We start from the raw sequence: 14,878 nt of genomic DNA on the forward strand, positions 1-14,878 counted from the left end.
CACACAATTCCTTTTATGGCTGTATCTATGTTTATTGTGCTTTTGGTAAAATGCAAAAGTGAATAGGGATTATCTGTTGGAGCATGCCTAGAAGCTGTGAACTCAGATGAAATACAATGCCTGTGTCTAAACACTGATAAGAGGGGTGGAGTTAGCTGCTCCAGGAAGTTTAGCTATGTAATTCATATTGCTTATTTTTGAAAATTATTTTAAAATACTTGCCAGCAATTTTTAAACAATTTGTTTATGCAAACTATTTTAAATTAATTAGCCCTTTTAGGATATACACAGATCTCAACGTGTTTTATGGCACTTTAAATGAGGTTTTGGCTACTTTGGACGACTCCGACCCGCCTGTCGCTGTCAACCCTAAGAAATCAAGTAAACTGAATAAATAATTTTATGTTCCTTCCTCTGTGGAAGTATTCCCTGTTCCAGATCATGCAACAGAGATTATTGCACAGGAATGGGAGAAGCCAGGGATACCCTTTTCACCGCCTCATGTCTTTAAAAATATGTTTCCTGTTACCGATTCCATTAAAGTAAAGGTAAAGTTTTGTGCCTATAAGAAGCCCTATTGATTGTTCAATATCATTACTGTCAGGTTTTTTTCCCTGTTGTTTGCCATGTGCTGCTGGCAGCCATTTTACTCACCTCTCTTCCTGACTATGGTGCATTGTGGGGGATGCTGCTCATTTCCTACACTTCCTTTTATGGCCAGACTGGTGTGCATTATCCATTTGAGACAGGATGCAGTCTCAGAATTGTGATGTCATCACTTATTATTTAAAGGGCCTCTATTCAGTATGCTTTGCCTTTGCGTTGTCTCAGACCTGTTTGTGAGAGTTCCTGTGTATTACCTGGCTGCCTGACGTCCTTCCTGGTTCCTGATCCCTGGCTTGTTTCTGACTCTGCTGTTTTCCTTGTTCCTGATTCCGGCTCGTCTGACTATTCGCTTTGGCTCCTGACTCAGCTCATCTGACTTCCAGCTCTGGTTTTGACTCCTGGCTTGTTATTTGACTTGTGGACTTTTTATTATTTTTTGCTATCAATAAAGGTGTGATTATTTTTGCACTTGAAATGAAAAGATACAAACAGTATTGAAGTGCTTCTACTCACTTGTACCACGATCGATCTGTAAACTGCTGTTTCCTGCAGAATTAGAGGATAAGTCGCACGGAGCATGCGCGTCTCAAGAATGAGCACGGTGAGTAGGGGAGAAGATTATAGTCGGACGCATTCGCTCAGTGCTCGTGTGACGTAGTAGTGGATGGGCTGACCACCCGGGGGTAAAACAATGATTGGAGGACACTGTATTAGTCGAGTATCAATCAATTATTGCAAAATGTCAGGCGGAGGAGTAATTGTTGTCGGCTGCTACTTATAAGGTAGTAATATCGGTTATATAAAAAGATATATGAAAAACGATGAATGAAACTTGGGCTAATTTTAGATATACTTTAAGAGGTCGTTAACGAGTGTGGTTAACTTTACCTTGCCTTTAAAGAGTCATGGCACACAGTGCCTAAAGTAGAAGGGGCAATTTCTACTCTTCCTAAGAGAACTACTATTCCTATTGAGGATAACTGCTCTTTTAAGGATCCAATGGATAAAAAGCTGGAGGCTTATTTGAAGAAAATATATGTTCATCAGGGTCTCCAATGGCAACCTGCAGTGTGTATTTCCACTGTGTCCAGTGCGGCATCCTATTGGTACGCCTTGTCTGATTCTCTTCAAGTAGAGACTTCTTTGGAGGAGATACAAAACAGGATTAAGGCGCTTAAGCTAGCCAATTCCTTTATTTCTGATGCTACCATGTAGGTTATTAAACTTGGAGCTAAGATATCTGGTTTTGCTGTGCTAGTTCGCAGAGCTTTGTGGCTGAAGTCTTGGTCAGCTGATGTTTCCTCTAAATCCAAGCTTCGGGAGATTCCTTACAAGGGTAAGACCTTGTTTGGACCTGGTCTAGCAGAAATTATTTCTGATATTACGGGTGGAAAAGGGTCTTTTCTATCACAGGACAAGAAGAATAGACCTAAGGGACGTCAGAGTAATTTTTGTTCCTTTCATAACTTTAAAGGAAAGTCTTCTTCTTCCAAGCAGGAATAGTCCAAGTCTTCTTGGAAACCCAATCAGTCTTGGCACAAGGGGATGCAGTCAAAGAAACCTGCTGCTGAGTCTAAATCAGCGTGAAGGGTTTGACCCCGATTTTGGATCAGATAAAGTGGGGGGCAGACTTTCTCAGTTTTTTTCAAGCTTGAATACGAGATGTCCCAGATCTTTGGGCTGTGGACATAGTATCTCAGGGTTACAAAATAGAATTCAAGACCTTTCCTCCCAGGGGCAGGTTATACCTCTCAAGATTATCTGCAGACCAGATAAAAAGAGATACCTCAAGATTATCTGCAGACCAGATAAAAAGAGAGACGTTCTTGAAATGTGTTTAGGATCTTTCCTCCCTGGGAGTGATAGTTCCAGTTCCCATACTGGAACAGGGCCTAGGTTTCTATTCAAATCTGTTTGTGGTTCCCAAGAAAGAGGGAACTTTTCGGCCTATTCTTGACCTGAAGTGTTTAAACAAGTTTCTCAGAGTACTGTCCTTCAAGATGGAAACTATTCATTCCATTCTTCCTTTAGTCCAAGAGGGTCAGTTCATGACGACCATAGACCTGAAGGATTGCGTATCTTCATGTCCCCATTCACAGGGATCATCACAAGTTTCTGAGATTCACCTTCCTAGAAAAACACTTTCAGTTTGTGGGGCTTCCGTTTCGTCTTGCCACAGCTCCCAGAATTTTCTCGAAGGTTCTGGGGGCTCTCTTGGCAGTGATTAGGTCTCGGGGAATTGCATTGGTGCCCTACCTGGGCAACATAGTCGTTCAGGCACCATCTTTTCAATAAGCAAACTCTCATACAGAGATCTTGTTGTCTTTTCTACATTCCCACGGATGGAAAGTGAATCTGAAAAAGAGTTCCCTTGTTCCAGCTACAAGGGTGGTTTTCTTAGGGACCATAATAGATTCCCTATCTATGAAATTATTTCTGACAGAGGTCTCTTGCCTCTCTCTGCAGTCTACTGTTCGGCCATCAGTGGCTCAATGTATGGAGGTAATTGGTCTGATGGTCGCTTCCATGGACATCATTCCCTTTGCTCGATTCCATTTGAGAGCTCTGCAGTTATGCATGCTCAGTCAATGGAACGGAGACCATTCAAATCTCTCTCAGAGGATAGAACTATATCAGTCGACAAGAGACTCTCTCCCGTGGTGGTTTTCTCAGGAGCATCTGTCTCAGGGCACATGCTTCCGGAGGCCATCCTGGGTGATTGTGACCACGGACGCCAGCCTGTTGGGCTGGGGAGCAGTCTGGGACTTGTTAAAGGTGCAAGGACTATGACTCGGGAGGAGTCTGTTCTCCACATAAACATCTTGGAATTGAGAGCAATTTACAATGCTCTAATGGCTTGGCCTCATTTGTCCTTAGCCGGTTTATCAGATTCCAGTCAGACAATATCACCTGAGGGGCTTACATTAACCACCAGGGAGGAACTCAGAGTTCCTTAGCCTTGGAAGAGGTGGCTCGGATTGTTCAGTGGGCGGAAGCTTACAATTGCTGTCTATCTGCCATCACATTCCAGGAGTGGACAACTGGGAAGCGGACTTCCTAAGCAGACAGACATTTCATCCCGGGGAGTGGGGTCTCCATACAGAGGTGTTCTCCAGGTTAACCCTCAAATGGAGGGTGCCAGAGTTGGATCTGAGGGCGTCTCGGCAGAATGCCAAACTTCCAAGGTATGGTTCAAGGTCAAGAGATCCGCAGGCCGCCCTGATAGATGCTCTAGCGGTGCCTTGGGATTTCAGTTTAGCTTACGTGTTTCCTCCGTTTGCACTTCTTCCACGAGTTATTGCTTGTATCAAACAGGAGAGAGCATATGTAATTTTAATAGCTCCTGCATGGCCTCGCAGGATCTGGTATGCAGACCTAGTGAAGATGTCATCTCTTCCACCTTGGAGGTTGTCTCTGAGGAAGGACCGTCTAACTCAGGATCCATTCCTCCATCAAAATCTCGTTTCTCTGAAGCTGACTGTTTGGAGATTGAACGCTTAGTTCTGTCTAAGCGTGGTTTTTCCAAGTCAGTCATTGAGACCATGATTCAGGCTAGTAAGCCTGTTGCTAGAAAGATTTACCATAGGGTATCGCGTAAATACCTATATTGGTGTGAATCCAAGGGCTACTCTTGGAGTAGGGTCAGGATTCCTAGGATTTTGTCTTTTCTTCAGGAAGGTTTGGAGAAAGAATTGTCAGTCAGTACTCTGAAGGGTCAGAATTTTGCATTATCTATTTTGTTACATAAGCGTCTGGCGGATATGCCAGATGTTCAATCTTTTTGTCAGGCCCTGGTTAGGATCAGGCCTGTGTTCAAGTCTGCTGGTCCTTCATAGAGCCTTAACCTTGTTCTTAAAGTTTTGCAGCAGGCTCAGTTTGAGCCTTTGCATTCCATAGATATTAAGCAATTATCTTGGAAGGTTTTGTTTCTTTTTACTATCTCTTCTGCTCTGAGAGTTTCGGAACTCTCTGCAGTGTGATTCGCCTTATCTTATCTTCCATGCTGATAAGGAAGTTCTTCGTACGAAGTTGGGTTTTCTTCCTAAAGTAGTTTCTGATAGAAATATTAATCAGGAAATTGTTGTTCCTTCTCTATGCCCTAATCCTTCTTCTCATAAGGAACGTTTGTTGCACAACTTGGACGTTGTGCATGCTCTGAAATTTTACCTGCAGGCGACTAAGGATTTTCGCCAGTCCTCTGCCCTGTTTGTTTGTTTCTCAGGAAAACGTAAAGGTCAGAAAGCGACTGCTACTATTATTCGTTTTGCTTATGAGACTGCTGGTCAGCAGCCTCCTGAGAGAATTACGGATCATTCCACTAGGACTGTTTCCTCTTCTTGGGCTTTCAACAATGACGGAACAGATTTACAAGACTGCAACTTGGTCCTCTCTGCATACTTTTTCCAAATTTTCCAAATTTGATACTTTTGCCTCGGCTGAGGCTTCTTTTGGGAGAAAGGTTCTTTAAGCGGTGGTGCCTTTTGTTTAGGTCTGCCTGTCTTGTTTTCCCTCCCTAGTCATCTCTGTCCTTTAGCTTGGGTATTGGTTCCTACTAGTAATTGATGACGCCGTGGACTCACCATATCTTAGGAAAGAGAGGAAAATGTATGCTTACCTGATAAATTTCTTTCTTTCCGGATATGGTGAGTCCACAACCCCACCCTTAAATTTAAGACAGTTGTTATTCCTTTTTCCATTTCCCTTCCGTCGAATGACTGGGGATTGTGGGAAGGGGAGTGATACTTAGCAGCTTTGCTGTGGTGCTCTTTGCCTCCTCCTGCTGGCCAGGAGTGATATTCCCACTAGTAATTGATGACGTCGTGGATTCACCATATCCGGAAAGAAATACATTTATCAGGTAAGCATACATTTTCTTTTTTGTTACATATATTAACGCATGCATATTTCATATAAAGTATATGTACTTAGAACCCATGGGGCATTCATATCATCTCTACAACCTTTAGATAAGTTAGAAAGGGATATAAAACCCAAAAAAATATTTCTTTTTTAAGACACGATGAGTCCACGGATCATCTTAATTACTAATGGGATATTCACCTCCTGGTCAGCAGGAGGAGGCAAAGAGCACCACAGCAGAGCTGTTAAATAGCTCCACTCCAGTCATTCTCTTTGCCTATGTTAGTGATAGGAAGTGGCAAAGTGAGGTGTTAGATTAGATTCTTCAATCTAGAGTTTATTATTTTTAAAGTAGTACAAGATTGTACTGCTTTGTTCTAGGGTGTAGCCGTAGTCCATATCAGTCTCTTCAGTAGAGCTTTGGTGGCTTTAGAGCAATGGGAACTTGTGGGACATAATTCTCACTGCGCCTCCCATAGATTGTATGCTGCCCTGTTTGTGAAAGTCTGAGGGAGAAATACTCAGTACTTTGTGTTTCCATAGGCCAATGTGAGGGAGAGGACCTCGCAAGCCGGGTGAGCCGCCTTACTGCCGGGCAGACTTCTAAGGTAAGTGCTAACTTATATTTTCTGGGGTACGTACACAGAAAAGTTTGGCACTTTTATACAAAAAATGGACACAAGATGACATTATCCTTAGGAAGGGTTAAGTCATAGGGCAGTTTCTGCAGGCACTGGGGACGTGGAGAAGTGGCTCTTATGTTTCTGTTTGGTGCAACAGGATGGCAACTCCTAACGGCTTTATTTTAATTCAGCAGCCGATCGGGAGGTTTATTTTTGCTGCCCAGCTAGCCTGATTATGTATAATTGACAATCTCCTTCTCCCAACGGCTTATTTGGCATTCTAGCCGACCGGGAGGTTTAACTTTGTTGCACAGCTAGCCTTGTTATCTTTGCTGACACTTTAATACTCCAAACGGCTCTTTTGACCCTCTAGCCGACCGGGAGGTTTATCTAGTAATTATGCAATGTGCGCCATGCGGTTCATTCTCCTGATGGCTCTATTTCTGAAGCAGAGTGTTGCCGCCGGGAGGTTTACTTTGTTACGCCCATGATGGATGGAGATAGACTACGCGACATTGCACGCTTTTTCTATGCATAGCCCTAAGCCCGATGTAACGGACAAGTGACGGTGGGTCTCCTCTGCACGCAGCAGAGCGGCTTCACTTTCTGTGTTAAAAGGTATTCTTATGGAGTCTGGATGCCTACTATTTGTACTTCCTAACCGTAGGTAGACTCATGCCTCAGCAAAGCTGAGCTGAGGTCTGGGGGTTTTTTCCTTATGGGCTAAAGATTTTTTCCCCTAAAATAAAGTATTTTATTTTGCCATTTAAAGTCACAGTAACATCAGAATTTTAGTTTACAAGTTTCTGAGCAGTGACCCAAAAGAACCCTTTATATGTTAATAAAGTTACTTTAATATTTAAAGACACAGTATCTCTAGGATATTCAAATTTTATGTGATCAAGAATGTGAATAAGGATGTTACATATACTTTATGCTTTGCCAAACAAATCGTTCTGTTCTGAGTTTTACAGTTCAGAGATAAACCTCTTTTTCAGAGCCTAAACTTGTCTCAGATACTGTTCATGATACATTCTGAAAATGTTCAATATATTCTGCAGCCTTCTCCTGTAGTGTCCCAAAAAACCTAGCATCCATTCAACCAGTGCCCTGCGCTTCCTCCACGACTCCTCCTGGAGTTACCTTGCAAGACATTGCTTCCTTCGCGTACTAGGCTGTCCAGGATGCGTTGTCAGCTTTTCCCATGCTGCAGGGAGAGCGCAAGAGGAAAACTAAACATTCAGTGAACAGGGTTTATGTCACAGTTGTTGCTATCTCAGAGGTCCTCTTCCAGAAGCCTGAGGATTCTTCGGTAGCGCCTGAGAATAAATCCTCAGATTCTGACTGTATAATTTCTGCTGCTGATACTGAAGTGGTATCTTTCAGGTTTAAACTAGACCACCTCCGTCTATTACTTAAGGAGGTTTTAGCTACATCATGGTCATTGTTATTCTTATGTCATAACAACCAACAGACACCAGACTTCACCAAGTAAGAGTGTCTAATAAGGAGGTGCGCCAAGTGATAGATTGACAAGGTAATATGAACCTTATTAACCCGTTATTCAAGTGATATGTATAATGTTATAATCAATAAATAAACATATATAAATAAATCTCTATAATAATACTTTGCTATTGCTCCAATAATAAAATACCTAAGCGTCCGTACATAAATTGAATATTATTTAGAAAAAAATATTAAAATCCATAATTACAAGTGTCCAGATTTGAATTATTCCAGATGCATATAATCAAAAGTGTGCAAAGGATAGGCAGCTCTCTCCAATATGGTGTAGATATGAACAAGTCCTGAAAGACAGAAAATAAGAGGCGCTCTTGGTGTAGTATGTCCTAAACAAACATCAATGGACAGAACAGAGATGGAGATATACTCACAAAAGGCGTTGCACATGCTACTGTGGGGAGCCTCGTTCTGACTACAGCGTCCATTGCCTATGCGAGTCAGCCGAACGGCTCTGAAGCTTCGGCCTGTCCGCTATTGCACTGCATGTGCAACACCTTTTGTGAGTATATCTCCCTCTCTGTTCTGTCCATTGATGTTTGTTTAGGACATACTACACCAAGAGCGCCTCTTATTTTCTGTCTTTCAGGACTTGTTCTTATTATGTCAGATCGAGTTTCTCAGATCATTACTAAAGAGAGAATGGGTATCTCCTTTTACTACATTTCCTATATTGAAAGAAGGGTTTTCCTTAGCAGACTCCTCAAGGAGTCTCGGCAGACGGTACACAAGGTGGATTAATTTCCACACTAGCCAGAAGACCTTCTATTCCCATAGAGGATAGTTGTTCCTTTAAGGAGCCCATGGATATAGGGGAGTTGCTCAGGATGGCAACCTAAATTGATATGACTACCTTATGCGGCAGCATACTGGTTCATACATTGTCTAGATCTATTCGGACCAGACATTCCTCTCGAGGAATTCCAGAATAAGAATTTCTATTAGCTACTTCCCGTCAAGTTTTAAATGGGAAAACTAAGCTTTCAGACTTACCATATCGGCTCGAAAATCTTAATGGTAAGATTTTGGTTTGAGGATGCGTCATCTAAGATTAGTCTTTGGCCATTCCTTCCTTTTTTGGGCCTATGTGTCAGGAGGTGAGGGTCATCCCTCTCTCTAATTAAGATTTATTTTTCATTACTTTCAGAAATTCAAGGGATTTTTTTCTATTCTTCCTACGAGCAGGAGGGTAGTTCAGTTCTTGAGATTATCTGTAGACCAGACGAAGGGAGAGGTGTTCTGGCACTGTGTAAGAGACCTCTCTGACATGGGACGGATAGTTCCTGTTCTGATACAGGAACAGGGTTTGGGATTTGTTCGTGGTTCCCAAAAAAAGAGGGAACCTTCATTCCAATTTTAGATTTCAAGAGTCTAAACAAATTGCTCAGAGTACCGTCTTTCGGGATGGAAACTATTTGTTCCATTTTCCTTTGATCCAAGAGGGTCAAGTTATGTCAACAATGGATTTAAAGGACGCGTACCTGTATGTTCCCATTCACAGGGGTCATCACAAGTTCCTAAGGTTTGCCTTTCTGGCCAATCACTACCAGTTTGTCGCTTTTCCCTTTGGTCTTGCCTCAACTCCCAGAATTTTCACAAAGGTTCTGGGATCGCTGTTGGAGGTGCTTCGTTTTCCGGGGCATTACAGGGGCACACTATTTGGACTACATCCTAGTCCAGGTGCCATCATTTTATCAAGCAAGATCTCACACGGACATGGTGTTATCCTTCCTGAGATCACGGATGGAAGGTAAATCTGGAAAAGAGTTCCTTAGTCCTAAATTCAAGGGTACCCTTCTTAGGAAATATATTAGATTCTCCATCTATGACGATTTTTCTGACAGAGGTCAGGAAATCAAAGTTTATCGATATTTGTCTAGTCCTTCAGTCCACTCCTCGGCCATCAGTGGCTCAGTGCATGGAGGTAATTGGGCTGATGGTGGCAATGGACATCATCCCGGTTGCTCGGTTTCATCTCAGACCTCTGCAGTTAAACATGCTCATGCAATGGAACGGAGATTATGCGGATTTGTCTCCTCAAATACTACTGGATCAGGAGACAAGGGATTCGCTTCAATGGTGGTTGTCTCTGGATCATCTTTCCCAGGGAACCTGCTTTCGCAGACCTTCTTGGGTGTTTGTGACAACAGATGGCAGCCTTCTAGGGTGAGGAGTAGTCTGGAGTTCCCTAAAGGCTCAGGGAGTTTGGACTCAGTCAGAGTCTGTTCTTCCTATAAACATTCTGGAGCTGAGAGCGATCTTCAATGATCTTCTGGTCTGGTCTCCGTTAACCTCGGTCTAGTTTCTCAGGTTTCAGTCGGACAACATAACTTCAATGGCTTACATCAATCATCAGGGAGGAACGAGGAGTTCCTTAGCGATGACAGAGGTAACCAAGATAATTCAGTGGGCGGAGGCTCATTCTTGTTGCCTGTCAGCGATCCACATCCCAGGGGTGGACAACTGGGAGATGGACTTCCTGAGCAGGCAGACCTTTCATCCGGAGGAGTGGGAACTCCATCCGGAAGTGTTCTCAAGCCTGATTCTCAAGTGCATCTCGACAGAATGCCAAGCTCCCGAGATACGGGTAGAGGTCCAGGGACCCCCAGGCGGAACTGATAGATGCTCTGGCGGTTCCTTGGATCTTCAGTCTAGCATACCTATTTTCTCTGTTTGTGCTTCTTCCTCAGGTCATTGTTCGAATCAAGCAGGAGAGGGCGTTGGTGATCCTCATTGCTCCTGCTTGACCTCGCAGGATTTGGTATCCAGATCTGGTGGACATGTCATCTCTGCCACATGGGAGACTTCTGTTGAGGAAGGACCTTCTAATCAAGGGCTCTTCCTTCACCCACATCTAGTTTCTCTGAAGCTGACTGCTTGGAGATTGAACACTTAATTTTGTCCAAGCAGGGGTTTTCTGACTCGGTCATAGAGACCATGATTCAGGCTCATAAGCCTGTAACTAGAAAGATTTACCATATGATATGGCGTAAATATCTTTATTGGTGTGAATCCAAGGGCTACTCATGGAGTAGAGTTAGGATTTCTAGAATTGTGTCTTTTCTCCAAGAGGGGTTGGAAAAGGGTTTATCGATGAGTTCCCTAAAGGGTCAAATCTTGGCCTTCTCTATTTTGTTACACAAACATCTGGCGGATGTCCCAGATGTACAATCCTTTTGTCAGGCCTTGGTTAGGATCAGGCCTGTGTTCAAACCAGTTACTCATCCATGGAGTCTTAATTTAGTTCTCAAAGTTCTTCAAGGGGCTCCGTTTGAGCCTATGCATTCCTTAGATATTAAGTTATCTTGGAAAGTTTTGTTTCTTGTTGCGATTTCTTCCGCTTGGAGTGTGCCAGAGCTCTCGGCTTTACAGTTCGAGTCTCCTTACCTTATTTTCCATTCAGATAAGGTAGTTTTATGTACTAAATTAGGATTTCTTCCTAAAAGTAGTTTCTGATCAGAACATTAATCAGGAGATTGTTGTTCCTTCTTTGTGTCCTAATCCTTCTTCTCAAAAAAGAACGACTTCTGCATAATTTGGACGTGGTCAGTGCTTTAAAATTTTACCTGCAGGCGACTAAGGATTTTCGCCAGTCTTCTTCTTTGTTTGTGGTTTTCTCAGGAAAACGTAAGGGACAGAAAGCTACGGCTACTTTTCTTTCCTTTTGGCTGAAAAGTATCATACGTTTTGCATATGAGACTGCTCGACAGCAGCCTCCAGAGAGAGTTACGGCTCATTCCACGAGGGCTGTTGCTTCCTTATGGGCATTCAAAAATGAGGCTTCTTCGGAACAGATTTGCAAGGCGGCAACTTGATCTTCTCTTCACACTTTTTCAAAGTTTTACAAATTTGACACTTTTGTCTCAGCTGAGGCCGCTTTTGGGAGAAAGGTTATTCAAGCAGTGGTGCCTTACATTTAGGTTCCCTGTCTTGTCCTGTGGACTCATCGTGTCTTAAAAAAGAAAAGATAATTTATGCTTACCTGATAAATTTATTTATTTTTTGGCATGATGAGTCCACGGCCCGCCCTGTTTCTTTTAAGACAGGTTGTGGGTTATGTAAACTTCAGACACCTCTGCACCTTGGCTTTTCCTTTCTCTTCCTAACTTCGGTCGAATGACTGGAGTGGGAGGGAAGGGAGGAGCTATATATACAGCTCTGCTGTGGTGCTCTTTGCCTCCTCCTGCTGAGGAATATCCCATTAGTAATTAAGATGATCCGTGGACTCATCTTGTCAAAAAAGAAATACATTTATCAGGTAAGCATAAATTTTCTTTTTGTGAATCAGACAGAACATACCATTTTAAAAAAACCTTTCAATTTACTTCTATTATCAAATTTGCTTCGTTCCCATGATATTCTGTATTGAAGGCATACCTAGGTAGGCATCTGGAGTACTACGTGCCAGTAAATAGTGCTGCCATCTAGTGCTGTTGCAAAAGCTTAACATTCTGGCATATAGTGCTCCAGAAAACGGCTCCTAAGCATAAGTCCTTGCTTTTCAGCAAAAGATAGCAAGAGAATGAAGAAAAATTGATAATAGGAGTAAATTAGAAAATTGCTTAAAATTGCCTGTTCTATCTGAATCATGAAATAAAAAAATGGGTTCAGTGTCCCTTTAAAAAACACCCTATGCAAAGACTCAAAAAAAGGAGGAGAATGCAAAACATGCAATGCCAAATTAAGATTCCGAGGAGAAATTGGCTTAATAACAGGTGAAATTCGAAGGGTAGAACAAAACCATGAATGTCCGGAAGATTATAAATCTTCTTGTGTAATAAAACTGAAAGAACAGAAAGCTGGCAAGCGAAACCAAGATCCACACACCAAGAAATAAATCTTCAAAGTCTCAAAAACAAAAAAAAACTTCTCTGTCTAAGAACTAATTGTTCAATCTCCATGTCATCAAAGCTTTAGAGATTTGAGATGAAAAAATGAAACTTGAAACTTAAGTTTCATACGCAGAGGAAGTGAATATAGAGGGCAACTGAACATCTAAACCAGCTCTGCATACCAAATTTTGAAAAGGATTAATGATAAATTACCTTGCCTGATCTTGATAATCACACTGTAAGAAGAACCAAAGGAGAAAAAAACATATGTTAGCCAAAACAGCCCCACAGAGCTAAAAGAGCACCCACAAACTCCACCTGGGGATCGCATGACCTCACATAGTATCTGGGAAGTTTATTGTACAATTGAGAGACCATCAGATCTATCTCTGGGAGACCCCAAAGATCCACTATCTGTTTGAAAACATCCAAAGAGACCCTAGATGCCGAGATTGACAACTGAGACTATCTTCTACCCAGTTGTCCACTACCAGAATATAAACAGCAGAAACCAGGCAACAACAAAAACGACTTCTTAGGCTTAAAATCTAAAAAATGCACAAACATAAAAAATATATACTGCTAAAATGTTTGTTTCTAAAATAGTAAAGAAAATTGTAAAGAAAAACTTTGCAGTATCTGATTGAATATAAATATTGCGTTATTTTACCTCAGTATTAATAAACAATAAGTGGATAGTGATAGACAGAAACCTCACACAGATAAAATATATATATATATATATATATATATATAAAATACAATGTTTTATTGAAGGAAATTGATACTAAATTATATCTAAATCATGCGTGAATAAAATCAATAACTTAAATTGATACTGGTAGCGAATGTTAAAAATGTTCCTTTAAACAATATATCCCTTTAAAGTGTCTCTGGAGGATATCAGAAAGAGTCAATTTGCACCCATAATGTGCATGTGTGTGAGCAAAAACAGTTCCTATATCAGATATAGTGCCACAGTTCGTATTTTGCGGTATATACAACCTTCTCTTATGCGTAGATTAATAAATCCAGACCTTCTTGCGGTATATGATTTTCTTAATGGTAGTATCTTACCGCAATCTCCTTGTGTTGGATTTAAACTTTATCCGATTTATTCAAAAGACAGTACCAAAAACAAAAAAATCAAATTGTTTCAAACGTAAATAAAAAAGAGTTTAAGATCAATGACTGTATAAAATGCACAGATAAAGATATTATATATGCCATCCAATGCAAATGTGGAATGCAATATGTTGGCGAGTCTGAAAGACCGCTAAGAGAAAGAATTTGCGAATACATCTTATCGATAGAACATATGGACCAGGAGAGAAATAAAGATCTACCAGTGCGAAAGCATTTTAAAGAATGTAATGGTGGCAATTTAAAACACTTTAACTATACAGGGTTAGCTAAACTAAAAAAACTATTAAGAGGAGGAGATAAACATAAACTCCTGTTACAATTAGAGAGTAAATGGATATTTAATTTAGATACCCTAAGCCCATATGGCTTAAATCTTGAACTCAAATTGGGAAGTTTTCTAAAATAAAATATAGATATAATTTTAAATATATTTTTTATACATTTTTGTCATATTTATTTTTCTCCCCTTTCATAAGATAAAGGGATAATCTTATAAATTTTATTAAAAAAAAGTAAATTTATGCTTACCTGATAAATTAATTTCTTTTACGATATGACGAGTCCACGGATTTCATCCTTACTTGTGGGATATTAACCTCCTGCTAACAGGAAGTGGCAAAGAGCACCACAGCAGAGCTGTATATATAGCTCCTCCCTTCCCCTCCACCCCCAGTCATTCGACCAAAGGTTTAGGAAGAGAAAAGAAAAGCTAAAGGTGCAGAGGTGACTGAAGCTTACAAAAAAATAAAATAAATCTGTCTTAAAAGAACAGGGTGGGGCGTGGACTCGTCATATTGTAAAAGAAATTAATTTATCAGATAAGCATAAATGTACTTTTCTTTTACAAAGATATTACGAGTCCACGGATTTCATCCTTACTTTTTGAATACCAATACCAAAGCTATAGGACACGGATGAAACGGGAGGGACAAGACAGAGACCTAAACGGAAGGCACCACTGCTTGAAGAACTTTTCTCCCAAAAATAGCCTCAGAAGAAGCAAAAAGTATCAAATTTGTAAAATTTGGAAAAAGTATGAAGGGACGACCAAGTCGCAGCCTTACAAATCTGTTCAACAGAAGCATCGTTTTTAAAGGCCCATGTGGAAGCCACAGCCCTAGTAGAATGAGCCGTAATTCTTTCAGGAGGCTGCTGTCCAGCAGTCTCATATGCCAGGCGGATGATACTCCTCAGCCAAAAAGAAAGAGAGGTAGCCGTAGCTTTCTGACCCCTACGCTTTCCAGAATAAACAATGAATAATGAAGATGATTGACGGAAAACCTTAGT

This window comes from Bombina bombina, chromosome 12 (assembly GCF_027579735.1).
Source record: "Bombina bombina isolate aBomBom1 chromosome 12, aBomBom1.pri, whole genome shotgun sequence".
Lineage (NCBI taxonomy): Eukaryota > Metazoa > Chordata > Amphibia > Anura > Bombinatoridae > Bombina > Bombina bombina.